Source organism: Lutra lutra, chromosome 9, assembly GCF_902655055.1.
Source record: "Lutra lutra chromosome 9, mLutLut1.2, whole genome shotgun sequence".
Classification (NCBI taxonomy): Eukaryota; Metazoa; Chordata; class Mammalia; order Carnivora; family Mustelidae; genus Lutra; species Lutra lutra.
Window position 1 is genome coordinate 70682860 of NC_062286.1, and position 20328 is coordinate 70703187.

A 20328-nucleotide genomic window follows, 5' to 3' on the forward strand; every position below is an offset into this window, starting at 1 on the left:
TTTTAACTTGAGGAATCAAATCTTTTTTTTTTTTTTTTTTTTTGACAGAAAGCACAAGCAGGGAGAGCAGCAGGTGGAGATGGAAAAGTAGGTTCCCCACTGAGCAGGAAGCCCTATGCGGGACTGGATCCCCAGGACCCTGGGATCATGACCTGAGCCAAAGGCAGATGCTTAACTGACTGAGCCACCCAGGTACCCCTCATGTTTTTAAATCCTATAGTGTATATGAATGAGATTCATAAGGTATTTAGACTAAAACATAGAATATTTTCTTACTCTTCTTTACATAAAATGCACTCAAAATTGAGTAGAAAAAATATTCTTCCTAGTAGGAAATTATAGTCTATTCAAAAAATTATTATTGCTATTTTGCTATCTTAAGGAGCACTTGAAAATTGCTATAGCCACTCACTCACTAACTCATTCATTTATTCATTATTAAAAAAAGAAAAAGGGTTGAGCTAAGTGAAACAAGTTTACAAATGAATAAATACTAATCCCTCTAGTTAATGGATATTTCCTCAAAACATCTATAACAGAATGTATAAGCCCCTCAACCAGCCACCGTTTCCAGTCTCTCAACTCCAATCCTCTATAATGGAATTTACCTTCACAATCACTGTGGCCAATTATGGTTAATTTATAAAGTTACATGGTCTTATTAATCATTATAATCACACTCAACTTAGATCCATAAGAATGTAATTTAATGTAAAAATGCAATTTGGTCAAGAAATTGAATTGAAAATGAATCCCAGCTGAATGGTGAATTAATTTTAGTTGCAACTGTACAGAACAAATTGATTAAAATAAGAACAACAACCACTTCAACACTGAATGATGCAACTGGTTAAAACATGGAGAGTTTCAAGTATTCCTTTGTGTCGTGTTGATGGAGGCTGGCTGAGCCCTAAGACCCAAGGGGGATTTCACAGGACCAGACAAGAATGCTTTTGGCTTCTTGCAGATAGAAATCAAATACAAAGCAGAGAGGAAGTGAGAGCAGAGTTTATTGAATAGCATAAGTGATAGAATATAACAGATGGAATGTCTGGAAGACTCAGAAAGGAACAGAGAGAGTCTCATCTTTGCTTGGGTTCTCGAGTTTTATTAAGGATGGTGGTCTGGTGTTCATGTCCTTTCAGCATCTAGGAACCAGTCAAAACAAGGATGAGTGCTCAGGTGTCCTCCATAAATCACTTATGCCCTTGATCCAGGTGTCTTGGTGTCAAGATGTCCAGAGTCACTGGCCTTGGAAAATACACATAATAACCTCGCCTGTTTAGTCCTTAGATATTATCTGTTGTGCTCGAAGGCTCCAAATAAATTATTAGCTCTTTGACGTTTATAAAGAGGGCATACATTAAGGCATGTATAAAGTGTGGGTGCAGGTCCTAACAAGAATAGATACAGCAAAAAGCAGTTGTTCACAGGATCCCTTCAGTTTTCTTTTCTCAAAGTAAAAGGAGGAAAAATACACTTAAATGACCTTGTCCTCCAAGCATTGTGAAGAATTTCGCCAGGTGCAGGGATCAGGAGAAAGATACTTATTCTTCCCCTTCCCTAATATTTTAAATGTGTTCAAGATCCTAATTATAACAAGTTATGACTACTAATTATTATCAACTCTGCTATTACTTTTCACCCCCGCATTATGAAAAAAAAAATAGAAAGTTAGTATATGCTTACTTTATTTTATTTTTATTATGTTAGTTCCCAAAGTGGGTGAAAATAAACATACTTTTTTTAGCTGACTTCATCCCTAATTGATACTTGATGTAATCCTAAATAATCACTTACTTAATGTTGAAGAAAATGTCAGTTATCCTATATAGTGGATAAGGTGAGGGTTTCAAAAGAAAAAAAAATCACCTTATAGTAGAGCTATTTACACTTTTAACTAAGTAGAACTGGCTAACTCTGAGACACTGGGGTAGACTAAAAGCTCATAGATGAGTAATTGGCTTCAAAGAGCATTCATCAAAAGTGATATATTAAGCAAACTAAACTCTCCACACTACTGTTAACCAAAACTGGGTTCACCTTTTGGTGAATGTGAAGCCAAAAGACAAAACAAAGAATAGGAAACGTCAAGACATTGAATTGAAAATGAATCCCAAGTGAATGATGAATTAATTTTAGTTGTAAAATGTACAGAACAAATTGATTAAATTAACAACGACAAAAGTCCACCACCTCAACACTGAATACTGTAACTGGTTCAAACAAGGAGCATTTCAAGCATTCCTTTAAATCATGTTGACAGATGCTGGCTGGGTCCTAGGGCGTACATTACCCAGTCAAAACTGGGTTCACCTCTTGGGGAATGTTCAGCCAAAGATACCATGAAACCAAAGGATAGGAAAAGGAAGGGTTTTCCTTGCAACCGATAAAGGAGAAGAGTAGGGATCTTTTCCCAAGTGAAGTCTCTCCAAACAACAAAATTGGGGAAGTTTTAAGCTAAGAGTATATACATATTCATGAAGAGGCTTGTGCAGTGGGGAATACGGCATGGACCTGGGGCAAGAGTCATCTTGAGGTGATAGAGTCCAAGTCGAAGTCACAAGAGTCGGCAGTGGTCAGCATCATTAATTCTCTGGCTTTCCAGGATCCTGTATCTGAGTGCCCAAAGGGGTTTAGATCCTGCAAAGATAGCTCAAGAATGTGTGTAGTGTCGGTCTGCACTTTTGGGTGTGTTTTGGCTAGCTCCTGGCCAGATAGTGGCTGTTTGTTCTTAACATTTTTCACAAGATGGTTGAAGGCCTGCCTAAACTGACTTTTCTTAGGTCAAGAAAAGTCTTATGTCTGTCTTTTTCGGGGGACCTCTAATTCTTTCTGCTTATACTACCCCATTTCAATATTTTAGTGAAGATTAAAACAAGTTAAAGTAAACATCATGGATTATTTCAAAGGGTGTCTTAGCTCAGGCTGCTATAACAAAAATACCACACTGAGCAGCTTGAACAGCAGGAATTTATTTCTCACAGTCCTAGAGCCTGGGAAGTCCAAGATTAAGGAGCCAGCATTGACAGATCTTTGTAAGGGCCCTTTTTCTGGTTTGCAGATGGCTATCTTTGTTTGTTGTAAGGCACTGGGAGAGAGAGAGAGAGAGAGAGAGAGAGAGAGAGAGAAAGCTCTAGTCTCTCTTCTTAGCAGGACAATGATCCCGTCAAGCAGTTTCCATTCACACAATCTCTTCTAAACCTAATTACCTCCTTCAGGCCCCACCTTCTAATACCAAGCCCTTAGTGTTAGGGTTTCAACATATGAATGGGGGAGGATGCACTACATAATAAAGGAGAACAGGCATTCACTAATATGAATTCCTAAGGGATCTATAAAAGAGGATAAATCCAGCCCTCCCAATTTAGGCATCCTCCTGGAGGACAGGGACCCAGTCTATTTTATTGACTGATGTAAAACTGTTAGTTAACATATAAATGGTCAATAAGTAATAAGTAATTGTTTAATGGATAAATGAATACATCAGCAGACCAGTCAGTGATATGATCTGATTGCTTATTTATAATTTTTTCCTCTTTTTAGCCTCACTTAGTAAACTGACCTCATCTTCTAGTGGCAAACCCACTCCGTCTCCCCATTCTGCTACCCACTTTTTTTTTCCTTTGTTCACTTTTTTCTATAATTCAGAGTTATAATAATGCTGCCTATACTTCATTGTATTGTTGACTTTTAAGTCAGGGGCATTGTCCTTCCTATTTATGCTTATATTACTGATTTCCTGAAAAATATGTAAAAAGTTCACAGAGAATGAGAAAACACAAAGTTTCTTAGAAAGTTTAACAACAAAATAATCTTTTTGCCATACCCTAAAGTTGTGGATTTTCATGGACTTCAGAGTTGAACTAAGATACTTTAGAGAAAGTTGAGACATCTTTTTCCAAGGTTCCCATATGTACTGCACATTCAGTTTTTCTTTAACAGAGATGGAACCATAACTCCAGGAGCTAAGAATTCGGGTTAAAAAGATCTCTACAAAAACATGTTTCTGAGAATTTTTGTGCCAAACTTCAAAGTATCCCATGTGTGCACTGCATATAAGCAGAATTTCTCCTGTCTCTGACTGGCAGCATGACAGGTTAAAAAGTTATCCTTTCCAGTAACTTGTAACAATTTCTAAATAAGACTAAAAAAACTTATTGTGAATGAATATGTCTAAAAAGAAAGCAGAAACTAATTTTTACTGAATATTTAATGTATGACGTGACTCTGCAAGGTGCTTCTATATCTGTCTGTCAATCTATCATCTATCTAGAGTACTTACCTTGTGCCAAGCATTGATAACATAACAGTGAACAAAACAGACAAATATCTCTGCCATATCTCACTTAATTCTCATATTAAGCATGCAAAATTTTATTATGTTCTCCCACATTACAGATGAGAAAAGTAAGGTCCTAGCGTGTTTAATGACTTACTTATGTCTCTTAAGTCGTATAGTCAGGATTTGAACCTAGGTCTACTTAAGCCTAATTGTTACAGTCTAACTATTTTTTTTTTAAGATTTTATTTATTTATTTGACATAGAGAGAGATCACAAGTAGGCAGAGAGGCAGGCAGAGAGAGAGGGGGAAGCAGGCTCCCAGCTGAGCAGAAAGCCCAATGCAGGGCTCTATCCCAGGACCCTGAGATCATGACCTGAGCCAAAGGCAGAGACTTAACCCACTGAGCCACCCAGGTGCCCCACAGTCTTATTACTATCTTTATGCTAACTCTTCAAATATTTTATTTTTGAATGTTTGAATACCAATCCTTTGATTAAAAAAAAGAGAGAGAGAAAGTTTTGGAGCTGAATTATATTAAGTTAAAAACCACATTATCTTTAATTGCCAAAATATGTTTTCTACAAGATAATGTTCCACCCCACTTATTGTGAGAAAAATTTAATTTTGCGGAGAGGTAAACATTTGAATGAGAATAAATCAGTGTTGTTTGTAAAATGTAGAGATTCTATGAGAATTTGTGCAGATATACGTACAGCAACACTAGATTTTTAGAAGTTAAGAAAACATGGAGAATAAGACAAAAATGTGGCTGTTAGAGGAAGATGGAGCTACATTAGTACACAACATATTTAATGTAGTGACACTATGCTGGTGGTAGGCATCAAGTTTTTGATTAAACATGTTCTCCTTACCAAAGCAAGGAAGGAAGCCTATCATAAATAAATTCACATTGCCTGGGAAATTTGTTAAATGACTTACACAGTGCAAGTTTTATTAAATATCAGGGGTTAGCAAACTTTTTTTTTTTTCTGTAAAGGGCCTATAGGAAATAATTTAAACTTCGTAAGCCATATAATCTCTGTAGCAACTACTCAGCTCTGCCACTGTAGCATGAAAAAATCCATAGACAAGATATAAATAAATAGGCATGGCTGGATTACAATAAAATTTTATTTACAAAAACAAGCCATGGGCTGAATTTGGACCCTTGGCTGTGGTTTGTTAATCCAGCTCAGAGCCATTACAAAGAGGCCACTGCAGAGTGTAAAAGGTTGCTACCTTATGAATTTTTCTACAGGAAAAATAGTATTTTTTTTGGTATCTTATGTCTTATTTTGGTATCTTATGTCTCCTCAGTCTAGTCTAATGTTATATCAGGCATAAATAATTCTATATAATTCCTCTATGTCTAGAGGAATCCATTCCAGGTACATCCCTACCTGGTGACCTTATCCAAGAAGCAGCTAGAAAAGAGAATGGGTCCTAAATTCTTAAGGCAGTCTTTTAAAAATGTATCTTAAAGCAAACTATTAATTAGGTTGCTGAGATCAAGTTTATATTTATCATCACAAAATTTAAATTTTGTGTATACTCTGTATTCTATATTAAATTTTGTGTATATTGCATATATTCTATATTTTTTATCCTCTGCTATAAGAAAGAGGACATGGTAAAAATTAATGGATTCTGATGCAAAACGATTGATGAGTAGTGATTATCTGAAAGTAGAGCTTCTTAAAAGTATAGGAAAATCTTGCAATGTTAACATACTAACTGTAAGCCTATGAATTTACATATCAAAATTTACATATCAAAAAAAATGTTGATCTGCATATAGTCAACCAACAATTGCCAGCACCAAAAGGTAAATAAATAGTCTGGCTTACTCTCATATTTATAATTTTGCTACAGATGGATATCCTAGTTCTGGACAAAACTAGCCAATACCATTTATTTTTTGGCTGTATATTAAAAGAATTTTTATTTGTATCAGTGATAATATTTTACATTTGTACATTTAAATATTTGATTTTTTTTTCATATCCATTTTAACCTAATGTCTAATTATGCACATTTGCTTAAGATTTAGCCGAAGATATAGGTACTTGTTAGGGTGTTGGAATAAAGCAAATATAAAAGCTCCATTCAAGAGTTGAACTCATGACTCCTGTATTACGAGCAGCACGAACATCTATTTCAGCTAGTAAATAAACTCTGATAATAAATTACACATAGTAAATCCTAACCAAACCTTAAAAGTTCTTCCTGGATCAATATTATAGGTTAGTAAATATTCAATTTATAGAAAGGAGGTAAGTAGGGAAGCTAAAAATACACTGAGAGAATTTTTAGCAATTTCCCCATCCTACACCCTTTATCATACATTGCACAAAGAAACACTTAACAAATTGTCTTTTAAAATAAAGATTATGGTGACCTTACTTTGCAGAATACTATTACTTTGATGAATGTATTTTTTTTTTTTATAAAATGCATATCTCTCACATATCCCCAAAATTTAGTGGTGGTTTTCAATTAAAAAGACCAAGTCAGAAGCACTAGAGATCATCAAAATTAAATAGGAAGTAAGGAAATGGGGAAAAAATATGTGGTACATCAAAGTATGAGTGACTGAATATTAATTTACACCAAGCTTTCTAGAAACCAAGGAGAATGGAGAATTGGGGTAAAATTCTAATTTTTCTATCCAATTAAAATATAATGTTAATATTTTTTCTTATGTCAAATATAATGGCAGTTTATTTTGAAAATCTTTACAAGCAAGAATTGAAAAAAATAATGCATACTGTTATTAATAGTAAGATTATAGAAGAAATGCTTGTGATAAACCTGTTTCTTATGTCATCCTTATTAAAGGCCAAGAGCATAGCGTTAATATTAAAGTATAGGCTAACAAAGAACATTTCAGAAAGAATCAAAGCCAACAAAGTTTAGGTTTATAATACTCTGTGGTATGATTTGATTCAAAGAAAGACATCTGGCAGATGGAATCAAATCTATCTTAATTAGTATCACTAACTCTTTAATGGAGTTAGAAAATACTGGTTGAATCCTCAAGTATGGTACTGGTGTTTAGCTAATGTGTATTGCTGATAGTAGGGAAATCCAAATGCTGAGGATACCATTTATCAAAGCAGAATAGATGGTATTAAGATTGAAATAGGATTATAAATTCCATTTTTATTTAAGGAAGTATTGACTCATGTCTGAACTACTATAGGCTCAGAGGAATTCTCTTAGAACCTCCATTTCCCCCTTGTTGGGTCTGCTCAAGTAAACTTATCTGATCCCAACATGCTCTCCTTGAATTAAGTAGAGCTGAACTTCGGGAAGAAAACTGAATGGTAGTGTTGAAGCATTATTGGATAGACGTATTCTTTGTCTTTTTTTTTTTTTATGTTTTCTTTTTTTTTAATTGTGCTATGCTAGCCACCATACAGTACATGATTAGTTTTTGATGTAGTGTTCCAAGATTCAATGCTTATGTACAACACCCAGTGCTCTATTAATACCCACCACCAGGCTCACCCGTGCTCCCACCTCCTCCCCTCTAAAACCCTCAGTTTGTTTGTTCAGAATCCACAGTCTCTCATGGTTCTTCTTTGAAGGGCTTATCTTTCATGGTTTTCTCTGACAATTCAGTAGAGGCACAACTTCCATTTGGAGCTCTGTTGTCAAGTCTAAGGGTTTATAAAAATGAAATCAATTTGCAAGACCTTTTATAACCCATTATTTCAAAAGAATTAAAATATTATTTTTAAGGAATGTACCAAAAGTATGTGTTCTACTAGGCCTTCCTAAATTAGATTCAGTCCCAATGGTCTCATCCCAGGAAAATAATAAAATTAAACTCTTTATCCATTGTATCCTAGATGACTAATAGAACCTAATGAGACAATTTGACAGCAAATTGCCTCATTACTCAAAAAATGAAAGCTGTACTCATTGAAGGTCAGTGTCCACTTTTTGATGCATATTAAGCGAGGAAATGTGAAATCATCAACTTTAGCTTTTTCAGAGACAACTACCTTTCCTGCTGATAACTGAACCTACTTTATCCGTAAGGAAATAGCAGCTCTATCTGTTTCTGCATAAACAAAAGGAGTTCCATGCTTTGCGGAGATTCTAGGTTCTAAACCCCTAGAGCAAAGGGGAAGACTCATTTTGCCACCTGCAAGCAAAAATAGTCCAAATGAGAATCCTGTTACTTACTGAGCAATGGCTCTGGAAATACACTCCAGATGTGTTGAATCCCTATCCCCAAACCTCTGCTTTCTGGTTTTATAGTTCAGCTGTGTATTATTACCTGCCCTAAGCTGTCTGAATTAGATGGTTTCCATTTCAAAAATGTTATGTGGTGACTGAACTCAGACCTACTTAGTATAAGTAAGTCTATACATTGAGGTTTGTGATCTTTCAAAAAAAAAAAAGGTTTTATTTATCTTCTAATGGTTTTGACCCTTTCTCTAAACAGTATCTTACCAAAATCCATAGAGTTCCATTCCTTAGAGTTAAGCATTTCTTTCTTTCATTGTATTAGCCCATGTAGTAGCCCATGAATACTTTAAATTCATAGATACTTAGAGTGAATTGATTTACTCTCTGGTTTTCTTTCACATGAACCCAGAGCAGCAGGAAAGCACATAGAGTCTACCCCTGCTGAATCTGATGTTTCTAATCACGTACAGATATAAAGCAATATGTTGGAATATTTAGTTATCAGGACAGCAAGGAAAATGATCATCCAATATGGTAGAAAAAACTGGGACAAGATAATTTATTGGCACATTAATTCATGTGTGTTATTTTTCTATTCCCTCACCTCCAAAACATACAAATTCTAAGCAGGTAGCTAAACACTTATAGATTTCTTCCCTTGGAGATTTGTACACAAGGAGGAAAACAGAAGCTTTATTTACCTTTGGTAAAATTTTAATTTTATTACTCCCATGATCTAGCAGTTGGAATGGGGTTCAAGGAGGAAAGAAAAGCAGAAAAAGGAACATGCTTGAAAGGAAGAAGAAAATAAGTTTTTTTTTCTCTCAGACTGTGAAGATAACAGAGATGTTAGGACAAATGTAATAATGGAATTGTCTTTAGTTTCTTTTTCCCTTTTTTTTTTCTTTAGATGCGGGCTTACCATAATCTACAATTTACAAAAGAAACTGTGAATTTACTACCTTATAAAATGGAAAACATGATTTTTCAATATCTTAAGTTAAAGAGTACTTTCACATGCATTTCTCTTCCAATCATTCATTTTAAAATAAGTTGATTGGCATTCTCCAGTAAAGGATAAAACTCTGTTCCAGGACTGGAGCAAGTAAGTAAAAGAATTCTCTTGGAACATCTCCTTGCACAAGAAAGAAAGAAAGTGCTAAGAGAATAATGGGGACCTATCAGAAGGACATGAAAGGGTAATTTGAGCATCACATTATATAATGAATGATGATTTATAATGTATTCAGTAAAATAAGATTCCATTCTGAAAATATATTAACAATTCTTAAATTCTTATATTTTTTGGAGTAGAAAAAAATAGAAATGGTGAACCAATGGATATTAAATATTGGGAAAATTAACATCATGTGCCTCTTGATATAAGGCAGTAAGAAATACACTATATAACTTTGTGGTATTACTGCCAAAAGTAATACATAATCTTTATCTTACCATGAGGAAACCTCAGACAAACCCAAACTGAGGTGACTTCAACTAGCTCATACATTTGAAAAAAAGTATTTTAGATACAAAAAGAAAGCCTAAAGTATCGATTCTAGATTAAAAAGACTACAGAAAGGGCACGGGGTCAGTCAGTCAGTTAAGTATCTGCCTTCAGGTCAGGTCATGATCTCAGGTTCCTGGGAATGAGCCCACATCAGGCTCCTTGCTCAGCTGGGAGGCTGCTTCTCACTCTCCCTCTGCCTGCCATTCCCCCTACTTGTATACTCTCCCTCTATCTCGGTCAAATAAATAAATAAAATCTTAAAAAAAAAAAAAAGACTAAAGAAACAGGATAAACAACTAGATACAATATGTGATTCTGAGGCAAGTTCAAAAGTAGGAACAGGGGTGCCCGGATGCCTCAGTGGTTAAGCGTCTGCCTTTGGCTCAGGTCATGATCCCAGGATCCTGAGATCCAGACCTGCATTGGGTTCCCTGCTAGATGGGAAGCCTGCTTCTCGCTCTCCCACTTCCCCTGCTTGTGTTCCCTCTCTCACTGTGTCTCTCTGTGTCAAATAAATAAATAAAATCTTTTAAAACACACACATACACACACACACATACACACACTCACACACACACTAAAAGTTCCTAAAAGTAGAAACAAAATAACTATAAAATAAAATTGGGACTATAGATGAAATTTGAATATAAACTATAGATTAGGTAACAATTATATCAATATTAAATTGTCTACTTTTGATAATAGTAATATGGTTATATAGATAATGCCCTTGTCTTAGGAGATACAAATGAATTACTAAGATGTAAAGAACACAATATCTCCAACTTATTCTCAAATAATTCTTATCAACAATGATAAATGAAACAAAATATAATTTTTAGATTATAATTTTTAGATTTAGAGATAAATAAAAGTTAGTATATAATCAGTACAAATTTTCTCATATTTGAAATTACATAAAAATTAAAAGTCATAAAAATATAGTGAGTTGAGTTTAATAATCCTTAAAAAGTTTACTTCCTTAAAACTTAAAATTTTAGGAATTAGTTTCATCATGAAAATTTGTCCAGCATTTCTCCAGGAAAAAAAATCACTCCTTCATCTGAATTTGTACTGTTGCAGCTGTCATCAAATTCCATTAATTCATGATTTCAATAATTAATTCACCAATTTTTTTATTGAGTACTTAGTATAAGTGAACTGAAATAGACACTAGGACTACATTATAAGCAAGAAACAAAATTTTATAGAGTTATAGCCTATCTTACTATATTTTGAATACATAAGTATTATTTCCTTACCAGAATTCTAAAATCTTTTAGAACCTTATCACTCTTGAGCAAGTTTAATATTTATATGTGAATTAAAATGACAGTTGAAATATACTCTATGTTAATTAATTGAATTTAAATTAAACAAATAAAATGACAATTGACTATCTAGAATGTCAGTTGTATGTGTGTATGTATTTACTTATTTTAATACGTATCATGCCTAATGTGGGGCTCAAACTCATGACCCTGATATCAAGAGTCGCATGCTTTACTGACTGAGCCAGACAGGCACCCCAATTTAATCCACTAAACCCACATTTAAACATACTTGATATGGAAATTAAGACCATGTGATAAATTTATTTTACAAGTAAAGACAAAATTTTTGAAAAATTATTGAGAATCTGCAATATAATATTATAAAGGAAGAAAAGATGTCATATGTTAGGAAGAAAATAAGAAAACTAATATTTATTTATTTATTAAGATTTTATTTATTTATTTGACAGAGAGAGAAACAGTGAGAGAGGGAACACAAGCAAGGTGAGTGGGAGAGGGAGAAGCAGGCTTTCCCCTGAGCAGAGAACCCAATGAGGGGCTCGATCCCAGGACCCTTGGATCTTGACCTGAGCTGAAGGCAAACGCTTAATGACTGAGCCACCCAGGTGCCCCAAAAACTAATCTTTATTGACAATATATTGAGTTCTACAAATTGTGTTCAGAAGCATATACCAATTATTTCATCTATGCGACAGTTCCATGAAATAGGTATTATTAGCTCCTTTTTACAAATCAAGAAACTGAGACTCAGTACATTTAAGAGGCTTATGTAGATTTATTCTTGTTTGTTTGAAGATTGTTTTGAATCCAGGACTGTTGAACTCTAGATCATTCTACCATTATCCATTCTGACAACTTTTGGCCAGTCATCACATTTTCCCCTTGGAATTGAGGGAAAAAAGATGATATGTAAAAGGAGAGGTCAAAGGAATGAACAAGTGTTCAGTTCGCTTAATAGATTTTTATGTTGTTGTTCTCAGTTATTTTTAATCCATTTACATTTTGCATTTATTTCTTCAGGAAAGCATAATTGGTGCATGAATGTATGTTTGTCAAAGTATATTCAATGACTGGTTATCATGATCAAAATAGATTGTATAGTTATTTCTTTTTGGAATAAAGGACAGAGACCTGGAAGTGTCAAGAAAATCTATAAATATAGTAACTCTTACATTTGTTAGCTTCCAACATGTAAATGATTTTCAAATGAGGTTTTCTACAGATTTCAAATTCTGAAATCCATATATTTTTTCATATAAGAATAAATCATGAATTAATTAACATTAGATGAGTAAATTTTTACAATATTAGTCTCTCAAAATTTCCAACAATTTTTTGAAAGAGCAGATATCTTACTTAGCTCCTGGATATGTGCAGAATTAGGTGCTTAAAAACAGACAATGAGTGAAAATTAGTGATAGCTAAAACTGGAGGATAGAGGGAAAAAAAAAGATTCTACCTTCGCTAGGAAAAGAAAACTGAACAGATGGCATATTTCTCACTTTCCCACAACCAGATCAACCTTCCATCTCACAGAGAGTAAGAAGGCAGTAGATGAGTAATGATGGCAAAGGAAACTGTCTTACATGTGGAATCACCTGATTCTCCTGTCCTGGATATAGTCAAAGAAGGTCTGGATGTGAAGTAGACAAATAGTCTTGAATTTCTAGAATAAATGCAAAATGTAATTAAGATGTGTTTTAATTTCTTTGAGGCAGATATATTTGTGAGAAAGTATTTTATAACTTAAATTATAACCATAAAAATACATATATAATGTATCTCTCTTTTTACATATTTATATTTGATATAAAATTATGCATAAGAGTAGAAATAGTGGGTGCCTGGGTGGCTCAGTCGTTAAGCATCTGCCTTCAGCTTAGGTCATGATCCCAGAGTCCTGGGATTGAGCCCACATGGAGCCCCACATCGGGCTCCCTGCTCAGCAGGGAGTCTGCTTTTCTGCCTCTCCCCTGGCTCATTCTCTCTCTCTCTCAAACAAATAAATAAATAAGATTTAAAAAAAAAAAGAGTAGAAATAGTAATGATCAAGGGACAGAAAACCTGGAATATTATTTTTGGTCTATCAAAAATATTGGTGATTATAAGCAAGTCACTTAAATCTACCTCACCATACTTTATGAAAATGAAAGAAACAGAATAAAAAATCTCTGTGTCTTCAAATTATTTGGCTTTATTTTACCAAATTGAGATCTCTGTGCCAACTGGTGTGTTTATCCTTAGGAAAAATTAAAAGATATGTAGAAAGTTTTATGAATCAGATGAGAGAAAAACAACAAAACTAAGGCTAAGAATAATTTTGCACTGAGGTGATTTTTTAAGTCTAGGACCAACAATAAAAATTATCACTTACTGAAATCTTTTTACGTCCCAGGGATTGATCCATGGACTTTCCATATATTTCCCATGTAATTATCATTCAAAAAATAAGCATGTAATTTTGTTTCTGTTTATTGATCAAGAGACTGAGGCTTATAGAGGTTATTTTGATGTCACCCGGATAACAAGTGATGGAGCCATATTTTTAATGGTAACTTTGAAACCCTTCTTATCTTTGGACTACTACACTTAATGTGGACTCTAGTTCCCAGGAAAGAGTTTTTTAGGGCAGATAAACTTGGCAAGACTTTAAAGGACTTAAGTAAGAAGGGAGCAAAAGAAAAAGGAAGAAAAGAATTGGAGTAGCTTTTATATTTTTATGTGTACTAAAGTCCAAGCTATGTTTAGACCCTACATAAACAAACACAGAGACACATAATCATACACACATGTATTTACTTAAATATATAGTGCATATTATGTATAATGAGTCTTTCAGTGGTATTCATTCTTACTACAATTCTTGAAACAAATATTAGTTGCATTAACATTGTGAAATCAGCCTTTATATCTTTTCTGAATATCATTCTTTTATATTCCTCTATAGCTTTTTCCAACTTGAAAAATTCATAGCGGTTGCTCATACATGCAAAAGGAGTAAAATTTTCTAATTGGCCGCCTCCCTTCCCAGGCATGATGTATTTATAACAAATACCATAATAAGTTTGTGTTTCATTTCCAACAAAAGTATGCCCATTAACTTTTCTTCAGTATTCACATATCTGTTAACTTGGGTGTTTGACTTTGTACTGGAGTGGTTACTGCCAATTATCTTTTTACTAAAGTTTGTTTAGAACTATTCTTTCTATCATTGCATTTGTATATTGAGACATAATGATATTAATCATGATTGTAGCATTAAATGATTCTCAGTGGAGGTAGAGTTATTTACCAATTATATGGCAAGCTTCAAAATATTTTTCATAAAAATATAAAATATGAAATTATACCTAGTATTTTCTCAAAAAGAGAAAAAAGGGGGTTGTTTTAATCACATTCATTCAGGCCCAGAGCTATATATTTATATAAGTAAACATTTACATTTGGGGGGTGTCCATATTCAGATTCTATAGACACTGTGAGCATTAGATTGTTGCCAATTGAGTTGTGAGTACAGCGGTTTCATATATTTTAATGATATAAATTATATCATTGGACAGCCAGGAAACAACAGTGTGTATTATTTCAGATGCATTATGTGTACGTAAGAAGAGACTATACACACATGTGCTCACACACACACACACACACACACACATTGAATAAAATTAGCTAAAATTCTCAATATAATATATTGTGTTGTTTGTGAAGTAGGTTCTATTATTACATAATTGTTATTAATGAGAACAGTGAGACTTAGTCCTAAATGATATGACTAGTAAATGCCTGAGTAGAAAATATATTAATTCTACAGAGTTTCTACTCTTAAATATTGCCCTGTCCTTCCTCTCAGGAGCAGCATAAAAGTCTGATTTCACCCAATTCCCTGAATCTTAATTTCTGACTCCTTAATGTCAAGTTTGTTTCCTTGCTATAAACCTCCTACCCAACAATGTTTTCATAGTTTCCATAATACATGCTCATTCAACAAGATGAAATCATTCTAAAAGATCAAATGTTAGCAGTAAGAATTTCACCACCTTAAGTTAGAATGCTCGTGTTCCAGGTAATGCAAAATCACTAATCCATACCAAATTACATAAAATAAGATATTACTACTGATATTTTGACCAAGACACCAACATAGAGAGATACATGAAATTTCAGAGTGAGAACTCTATATGTATAATTTACAAAGGAAATTATTTCTAGTCACTGTCTCAACTCTTAGACTTCTTAGTCCAATTAAAGACATAAAAGGGGTGAGAGACTTACGGTGAATTATTGCCGTGGTAAGAGTGTGATGAAGTGAGCTTCAGATGGACCAGTAAGAAAACTTCCTAAGCATTTCTTAGATATACAGAAATTGTATACCAGTGCCTGACTCATAACCTGAGAATCTAAAGTAGCTTGTGGCTGAATGGTAGAGATGTCTCTATTGGGATAAGCCAGAGCTCCCAGAATGTGTTAGCACAAGGAATATGCATGTTTTTTCCTATGGACTAGGTGTAGTAAAGAAGGAGGTAGCCTGGAGCTAACTGAAGTCCTATCCAAAAGGACTTTTCCAGAAAGTGGGAACCTCAGTTTTATGTGCATAGGGCAGACCATCAGAGAAACAAAAGCTGAAAGGGAAGAAAAAGAGCCTGCTAGAGAAAATGTAAATTTTCTATAACACAGGGAGATTCAATCAATAATCTTCGGTAGTAGGAACGTTTCAGAAATCTTTGAACTCTTGTGTTCTCCAGAAAGTATAGAAACAACTTAAAATTTCACTGATTCAAGGGAGACAATTTTATTTTCTTGCCCAACTCCTCTCTCCCCACTCATCTCACACTGCAGGGGTTGGACCCTAATGCTGATGCTAGAGAACCAAGAAAAATTTTCTCTAATGCCAGAGAAATCAATCAGATTCTACCTTTATTCAACCTGAAGCAAGATGATTTCATAATGCAGCAATTTTATTTCTTTATTTCCCATTTGACACACACATTAACAAACCAATAAGAAGGGGAATTATATCTTACTTTAAAGCCTAAACAAGATTTTTTTAGTCATTCTTGATACTTCACAAATCATAATTCTCTTAATTTTTCTGCTAACATGACTATTCTTAATAACCTTTATTTTGAAATTAAACTTAGAGTCAAAAGAAAAAAACAGCAATGAATACAAACTCCTAGATAATAAATTTATCTTAGCCATTTTTCCTAATTTGCATAGTTCATAGAAAGCAACTCATGATTATGTAGGAAGGCTTACTCAGAGCTTTAATTTCAGAGTAATAGAGAACTTTAATTTAGAAGGCAGTGTTAGGTATGTATTTCTGATAAAAAGAAATCCATTAATTGATGTAGGAGAGATGTTAGGGTTTGACGCTGACAACCAAGAAAGAATTCTTGAGATGTCTTTGGTGCAAAAAGGTGATTTTATTAAAGCACAGGACAAGACCCTTGGGCAGAAGAGTTACACTGGGGTCATGAAGAGTGGCCCATTACATTCTTCCAAGTTAGGAGTAGGTTAGGAATAGTGTTAAGTCTCTAAGGAATTTGGAAGCAAGGTTTCCAGGACCTTGAGGGGCTAGCTATTGTTGGGAAAGTGTCATTTATTACTGTTTCACATAACCTGAGCCATGAGACCCTTCAGATGTATATCAGTGAGCGTATGTTTGGGGGATGATTGCCAACATGTATCTTGGGTTGTAGAGATAAAGGAAGTTTCCAAAAAAATTTGTATATGTTAAAGTAGACTTACAGGAACCTTGGTAGTGGTGGTGGGGGCGGGGGTTGGATTGCCTTTTGCTTTTCTCTATTTTAATCTCTTCCCAAAATTTTGGTAGGCCATAAAGAAACTCTAACCATCAGTGCCATATCAATAAGATATCTAATTGCTGTAAACTCAAATGTCAGCGTGCTAATGAATACATTTCAAATTCTGATTTCTCACAACATACAAATGTGCTTTGAATCCAGCCAGTTAGATTATATTTTGCTTGGCTGGGTTAATCAGGTAATTAACATGTTTTTGTTAAGGGCCTACTATGTAAAACAATAAGTTACTTTCTCATTAGAATAATTTGCATGATAATATCAACTAAGACTACCTGAGATGATTGTCTTCTCCTTAAGCAATTTTATTTTGCAACATAAAAGCAAGATCCCATTCAGAAAGAGCCAATATCAATGCCAATTAGTTCTTGCTGCTGTTAGGGGTAGTGGTTAGGGAAAGAAAATTTTTAAAATCTAGGACAGTGATGATTACAGTTTACCTTTAGTTTTAAGAAAATATTTGAATAACTGATATTTAGTTTTCCTTTTGAATTGCCTATGGAAGTTACAGAAAATGTATTAAGTTCTTTCTGCTTGTGGTAGGTACTTTGCTTATGTTGTTTGATTCTTCACAATTTGGTGAGATTGGTGCCCTTATCCTTAATTTACAGGTGAAACTACTGAAATTCAGAGAGGTTAAGAACTGAAGTATTAAGAACTGAAATATTTTATGCAAAATCAAGCAGGTTGGTACATAGCAGATAAAAGATTAAAACTAATGTCTTTCATAAGTCCTTATGAGCAAAGAATTCAGAGTTTCTATAGCATGGCACTGCCTACCTAAATATATGTTATGGTCATGTTCAAATTAAACACAACTTAGGATAATTTTGCTGCAAATTTCAGTATTATCAGAGATTTGGAAATGTTGCAAATCAAATCTTTTTTTTTAATATTACTGGATTGTGATTATTTCTAAGTATGATATAAAGTACTGTCTGTGCCCCATCACCAGCATGATAGAATATTTGGTCCTATTTTAAAAGTTTTTGTTTATTTATTTATTAAATAAATAAGAGAGAGAGAGAGAGATCACAAGTAGGCAGAGCAGCAGGCAGCAAGAGAGAGAGAAGCAGGCCCCCATGCTTAGCAGAGAGCCCGATATGGGGCTTGATCCCAGGACCCTGGGATCATGACCTGAGCTGAAGGCAGAGGCTTAACCCACTGACCCACCCAGGCACCCCATTTTAAATGGAAAAAAAAAAAAAAAACTAAGAAATAGTGCAACATCGGTAACCTTGTCCGAGGTGACAAAACAGGTATGCCCTGGAGGCAAGTTTAGATCTTATTCCCATTTTCCAAAAGATATGACTGTATCCTGTTTCCATGAAGATACAGAATATAGCAATAAAGCTTTTGCTGTGTCAGCTTTGATTTGGCACATTTTGACATTTGGCCATTTACATTCTTTGTTCTTTTCTTTGTTTCCTTGGGTGTATTAAATTTCTCCTTCATGTCTTAGAAGAGAGCTACTTTAAAAAAAAAAAAGCTTAATAGTTTAATAACTCATTCAAGTAAATGCTTTTTTGTTTGAATTTGTGACATTCTATTTAAACAAATTTGCTGTTTTGTTTACCTAAATGTGGTATTGTTAAAATACACAGCTGTCTTTGTTTCAGTGTGGGATGTTTTAGATACGCTGCCTGTCCAAGTATATTTATATTCTCGTATATTTGAGACCTCACACCTCACTTCACACTTAACAGCTTATAGAAACAGCATCCTACTCATGTGGGATGTCAGATATAATAGTTCTTCACAACAATGTTGTCTATGATTATTAATTTAATACCACTTATTTAATTAACTATGTCTTGTTTAAGAGGTCTTAGTCCTCTTGGAAACCAGTTTGCCATTTTAAAACATAGCATCTTTGTGTCTTCAGAATCTTTTAAATCATTGCTCAATTGCTTGCTCCTTAAAAAAACAAAATTATTTTCTGTTCTGATAAATATTTATATCTTCCTCTCCGAAGGGACGTATCAGTTGAATTATTGCTGCCCTCCACCACTAAAGAGTAGAAGGAAGGAGAGGAAGATTTTAGGGGGAACATAGAATTACTAGTGCCTACAAATCGAGCCTGTTAATGGAAAAGACTTCTCATCCATAGCTACAGTCCCACTAGCATAACAACATAATTAGCTTTGGAGTTTTAGTAATTACCAACCGGATTCCCAAGGAAAACAGTCTTGAAATTACTGCTGTGTAATCACAAAGAAAATTGTAGTTTCCTGTTTAAATTTATTTCAGCTCATAAACAGAAATATTTGCCAAAGATCTTATGATAAGGGATAGGCTTGGACAAAAAAAAAATCTCTAATTTCAGAAATCTTTGAGAGGTTTCTCTATATAGCTTCAATTAAATAATTCTTTATCCCAATATCCTCTCACCATTTGCAGCCACATTTGGAACATTGGGGCCATTAAATTAAACAAACTCAATCTGCTCAACCCTGTCCCTTTCCATGACTCATTTTGACATGTGCCTCTGGTCTGAGATTCAATCTCCTGCCTTCCTTATCCTTGTTTTCATAATTACTACCCTGGGTTCAAACTTCAAGGTGTTTCATTCTATACTAAGAAGTATAGTACAAAAATAAGTATATTTTTATTAGTATATATACACACGCTCACATGTGCATATTTTAATCCAAAAGAATGAAGTTACTTAGGTTAGCTTTTACTTGCTGTGTGACCATGGTTACATAATGTAACCTCTCTTAACCTGAGTTTTATTTTCCAAATTCCAAGGATATACTCCTTGTTTTATAAAATGTATTCTGTAAACTGTATTAGTCATAATATTGATCAGCTGTGACTGTAAGTAAATTCACCCATCCTGTTTTCTCTCATACCACATTATCTCTGGTAAATTTACCCTTTCCCTAATGAGAAGAAACTCTACCATATTCTCAGTCATTTTTTTCTTCCTTCCTTAAACCGAAGCCCCAAAGTCCTTGATGACATTATTTACTTCAAACTACTGCCTAAGATCTTATTTTCCTATATGCCAAACCCACATTTTGTACTGTGCTTCTAATTAACAGAACAAGGAGGAAAGTTTAGCAGTTTTGTTCCTTTCTGAAAGACAAACTGACAATTCTCAAACATCTTTATCAGAAATCAATGAACTTTCTCCTTATTATTCCCCTTATTGATTTATTTTTTGTTACTATTATCAAAAAAATGTAATGGACATTATTGTAGGCCAC

At 34.1% G+C, this 20328-nt stretch overlaps 1 long non-coding RNA gene across 2 annotated transcripts in view; it reads right to left on the reverse strand.

Moving 5' to 3' along the window:
• The window catches only part of LOC125110038 (uncharacterized), a 48143-nt gene extending 32533 nt beyond the window's left edge, over positions 1 to 15610 (reverse strand). For both annotated transcript variants that reach the window (XR_007130423.1, XR_007130424.1), the window contains exons 1-2: positions 15567 to 15610; positions 12878 to 12957 (exon numbers count right to left, since the gene is read on the reverse strand). This is a non-coding gene — a long non-coding RNA (uncharacterized LOC125110038). The remainder of the gene's footprint in view (positions 1 to 12877; positions 12958 to 15566) is intronic.
• Between the last annotated feature and the right edge of the window lie 4718 nt (positions 15611 to 20328).